This window comes from Silene latifolia, chromosome 3 (assembly GCF_048544455.1).
Source record: "Silene latifolia isolate original U9 population chromosome 3, ASM4854445v1, whole genome shotgun sequence".
In the NCBI taxonomy this organism is placed as follows: domain Eukaryota; kingdom Viridiplantae; phylum Streptophyta; class Magnoliopsida; order Caryophyllales; family Caryophyllaceae; genus Silene; species Silene latifolia.
Window position 1 is genome coordinate 10307087 of NC_133528.1, and position 5504 is coordinate 10312590.

Sequence of the window (5504 nt, forward strand, 5' to 3'; positions counted from 1 at the left end):
AACAATAGCTAGGAGTTCCTTCTCTTGTTCCGCATAACGAGTCTCGGCTCCATTAATCTTTCTACTCTCGAAAGCCACTGGGTGACCCTCTTGGAGTAGCACCCCCCCCCCCCCTCCGAGGGCGTAATCAGATGCATCCGTCTCAACTTCAAAAGGCTTCGTGATATCCGGCAACGCCAAGACCGGCTCTTGTACCACCGCTTCCTTGAGCTTCTCAAAGGCCCTCTTCTTGTCGATAGACCACTCCCACTTGTTATCCTTCTTCAGCAAGTCGGTGAGCGGGGCAACAATTTTCGAGTACGCTCGGATGAATCTTCGATAGTAGTTTGCGAGCCCCAAGAAAGAGCGGAGCTCAGACACACTCCTTGGGGTTCCCCAGTCCTTGATAGCGGCAATCTTCTTCGGATCCATCTTCAGTTTGCCTTTGCCCACTATGTGACAAAGGAAATTCACTTCGGGTTGGGCAAATTCACATTTTTCTCTTTTCACGAATAGGTGGTTCTCTCGTAGCTTCGCGAACACCAACTCCAAGTGTTTTACGTGTTCAGCCAATGAGCGAATATATACAACGATATCGTTCAGATATACCACCACGAATTTGTCCAGGTACTCGTGGAAAACATGGTTCATCAACGTACAAAACGTTGCAGGTGCGTTCGTCAAGCCAAAGGGTATGACCAACCATTCGAAAGACCCATACCTCGTCACACAAGTAGTCTTCGGCTCATCTCCTTCGGCAATTCGAACTTGATGATAACCAGATCTCAGGTCGAGCTTGGTGAAGTATACAACGCCTTGTAATTGATCGAACAAATCCACTACCAATGGGATGGAGTAGCGGTTCCTTACCGTCAGCTTGTTCAGAGCCCGGTAGTCGATACACAATCTCAGAATACCGTTCTGTTTCTTCTGGAAGAGCATAGAGGCTCCATAGGGAGCTTTGGAAGGTCGTATCGGCCCTGAGCGAATCAGATCGTCTAGCTGTATTCGTAGTTCCGCTAGTTCGGGAGGCGCCATCCGATATGGCCCTCGAGCAGGAGGTCTTGTGCCTGGGAGTAATTCATTTTGATGGTCTACCGAACGTCGGGGTGGCAAACTCATAGGTAACTGATCAGGCATCAAGTCCTTATTGTCTTCTAGCACCTTCTCTACTTGTGGTTTCACGCATTCAGCAAGGGTGTCTTCTTTCATGGACACGGTACACAAGTATGTAGGCTCTCCCTTTTGAAGTCCCCTTTTCAACTGTATTGCCGAGAGGAGTGGCCCCTTTTGCTTTTGGTCAGCTTCAACAGCTTTCACAAGACATGGTTTTGATCCCACCATTATTAAAGACCCATTGTGGGGCGCCAGAAAGGTCGGGGTTCGCTTCAGAAAATCCATGCCGAGGACGATTTTGAAGTCATCCATCGGGACGCTGGTGAAGTCGAGCTTCCCCGTCCATTCACCCATATTGATCACCACTTCTCTAGCCACACCCTGAATCGGCAAGGCCTTGGAATTGACAGCTTTCATGCTTCCTCCTTCTCGGTTCAACTTCATTCTGAGTCTCTTCGCTTCGTCGGGGGTGACGAAATTATGGGAGACCCTTGTATCTATCATAGCTCGAGTAGCCTTCCCATTGACGCTTATCTCCACGTACATCAGTTCCGTGGACTTGGTCTCGGAGCGCTCAACGCCCTTATCCATTGAGCACATCATGTGGATTGCTCCTATTCGAGCCATTTCTCCTTGATCACTGGCCTCATCATCATCGCACCCCTCTGCATCCTGGTTTATCCTCTCGGGATTCTGTTCTACCGACATCTTGGATAAATTCTTCTTGAGGGTGTTGAACTCCCCCTGGTGAGGGCACTCAGACATTCGGTGTGGTCCTTTACAAAGGAAGCACGCGAACGGCTTCCTAGCAGTCGACGCTTCAGAATTACTACCCTTAGAAGAGGTTGGAGTAGAATTCGCAGGACCCCATCTCCTATTATCACCTCCGGGACGGAACCGACTATTACCCGAAGAGGGAGGTCTTGCTTGTGAAGTCGTCCCTCCAAACCTTTGGTTGCTTCCGCCCGTTGCAGCGAATCCAGCGAATCTCTTCTTCTGGGAGGTTTCGCGCTCCGTGTAATAGTAAACTAGCCTTTCAGCCGCTGTCATCGCAGCCGAGAGGGACTCTGGTCGTTGTCGCATGATTTCTCGCTGAGCCCACTCCTTCAAGCCATCAATAAACTGAAACACCCGATCCTTCTCGGTCATGTCCGCTATCTCCAACATACAAGCCGAATACGCTTTCACATAATCACGAATTGAGCCTGTATGTTTCAAGTTCTTTAATTTCCTTCGAGTTAGGAAATCGGTGTTCTCCGGGTAGAATTGCTCCTTGAAGAGTCGCTTGAAATCGTCCCATGACTCTAGCCTAATGGTCCCTGCCTCGATCTCGGCATGTTTCGAGCACCACCATTGTTTAGCATCATCCGTTAGGTACATACTCGCGGTGCTGACCTTTAGACCTTCGTCGAGCGCGCTCAATCGGAAGTATTGTTCCATGTCGAAGATGAAGTTATCGACTTCTTTCGAATCTCTCGCCCCACTATACTTGAGGGGTGTAGGCGGCATCACCTTAGGAGTTCCACCAAAACTCCCGTCTGCGGCCATTTTCATCAAGGTATTGCACATGTTCTCGAGTTGCTCGACTTTTTCATAGAGATAACCCATATCCGAGTTATACTCTTTCGGAATCGCCTCTTCGACGGCCACAAGGCGGCTCTCGTGCCTCTTTATGGACTCGTCTACGGCCTCGAAGCGGGCATCATGCCCCTTTACCGTCTCATCAACTACTTGGTGAGTACTCTTCAAACTCACAATGAGAGCCTCCAAGGATGGAATTTTCTCGTCCATCAATCTCTCTAAAGCCGCCACTCTGGCCTTAGTGTCACTTTTGTTCCCACTCAGATCTACCGCCTTTGATGCCATCGTATACAGCAGCCCGTCAAGAAGACCGGGCTCTGATACCAAATGTCACGGTCCGAAACTTTGAGTCGGGGCGTGACGCACACTGTGGAGTCTATTGATCGAATACGAAAGAGAGGGGGGTTAATTGAGTATTAAAAACGATGACCGCTTTTTCGAAATATATGATATAAATTAATTACTTGATTTTATTGATCAAAATCAACTAATTAAATTATTAACAATAAATGCAAAATCGAAATAACAATAATAAAGAGAGAGAGAAAGAGAGACACACAGGATTTTGAAGTGGTTCAGTTTCACAAGTCGAAACCTACGTCCACTATTCTCGATTAATAATTTTTAGTACCTTTCTCCGGATTACAAAAATTACCAATCCACTCGTATAATCAACTATATGATTATAACTCAGATTGAGTATCGCTAAATACTCTAGGTTGCTCTTACGTTAATAAGAAAAATACAACGACAAATACTAATCTCACGTTATGCGAGTGAGTATACTATCCTTGTGTATTTAGTATCCTATAACGATTTTTCTTCGAGTGATTGACAAATTTGATGCTTGATTTTTGTATAAGCAAATATGTAAATAAGAATTAAAGCTCAAATGATTTTTGCTTAAAATATTTTTCTCTCTTGAAATTTGTAGATGTGTGTGTCAACAATTAATGTTGAATGAATGAGAGTATTTATAGTAGAGTGAATTAGGGTTTGGAATGTTCTGGAATTAGGGCATAGGAATGTTCTGGAAACAAATGTCTTGATGAACAAGTAAGAAGCAAAAGGAAGGAGGAGTTTTGGCCTCCTAGGGATTCGGCCACCCTAGGGTTTCGGCCTCCCTAGGGTTCGGCCTCCCTAGGGTTCGGCCCACCTAGGGTTCGGCCACTAGGGTTTGGCCGGCCTCTAGGGCTCCTTCGGTCCACTACTTGCTTCTATAGCCCGCAACAAATCGAGATAGAATTTAGTTAAAGCCCTAGGTTGCATGACGACATAAATATCGTGTTACAAACCAATAGTTTATTTAACTTAAATTCTAATTAATTAATTCCAAATAAAATAAATACTCTCTTATTTTATAAATCACTAAAAATATATTTTTCAAAAATTAACGCATCATTTTTGTCTAGCAATGAAGTTATGGCTATTAGGTCATAACTTCACTAACCATTAAATCAAACAAAGTAAAACCATTACCGAATGACGACCTATACTATCTAATCTTCAGTAGATCTTCAGTAAACGAATCGTCTCTTCACAAGTCTCTCATCTTGAGTCTCGTGGTTGATTTCCAATCTTGATCTTGCTTGAATGCATCGATCAAATGTATTTGAAGTTGTACCTCCTTGGTCCAAACTTCAAGCTTGCGTCATTGTAATTGTTCCTTTCTAAATAAAGACTTAAGCACACAATTACACGCATATGTTTATAATATTAAGTCCACATACAAATCATTACTGTCATTATCAAAACAATTAATAAGGACTAAAGGTCCAACAAATTCCCCCTTTTTGATGATGACAAGTCTCCTATGATTTGTATCTAAGTTTAGTTCCCCCTCAACATAATACTTCCCAAATTATAGAACAGTTGAGCTCAGAAACTAATAACCTTTTCAAAGTTATAACTATAGAACGCCATGAGAGAATTAACTTTGAGACGGTCGCAAATCATAAAAACAATTCCCCCTCTTGGCATCATTGAAAAGATAAGAACAAACATAAAACGACCAGAATAATATATTATGAGACAAGAAATAATCATGAAAAACATATTATATTAAACGCAATCTAGTTCTTAATTAGCATAATAATATTATAAACTAAAATCACACAAGGAATAATGCGGAATTGAAAAAGCTAATATCCATAAGAATGGATTTTTATTGTGAGCAAAGGAATTAAAAAGATAAGGCTAGGTTGAATGGATTAGGGCAAAAATGTCAAGGGTAGCGTGGGCTTGGCGGGTTGGACCTAGGACGGGTCCGGTATTCCAAGTCCTCGAGTCGCGCGTGACAATGATCGAGAAGTGCAGCTTGAGCGGTTAACCGAGTATCGAAGTTACCAATCCTCAAAGTCATAGCTTTAACTGCTTCATAAATGGTTTGCATCTCAGACCTCATCTCCTTCCCAGATTGCAAAAGATCATCACCAAACTTAACCAAACTAGCCATACCTTCCTTTATTTGAGTAGACTCGGAGTGAGTTCGCACGGCGGCCTTAAAAACATTTTCGAGCCGTGTATCAAACCGTGACAACACGGTATTTAGGCGGGCCGGGCTGATTTCACTTGGTCCACTAGTATCAACTCTCCTTTCCTTTTTAATTAGGTCAAACAATTCTTCTAATTTCTTGTCTTGTTCATTAATCCGTCCAAGAATAGAAGTAAAGTTTGAATCCATCTTAGAATCCAACATATCAAAACTCACATTGCTTTTTCCTCCTTTTTCTCCTTTTTCTCCTTTTGTCTCAAAATCAAGTTCGTTGCCATTAATAACGAGCTTCATATAAGATAGATAAAGATCGCTCATCTCGTCATTAGTGATA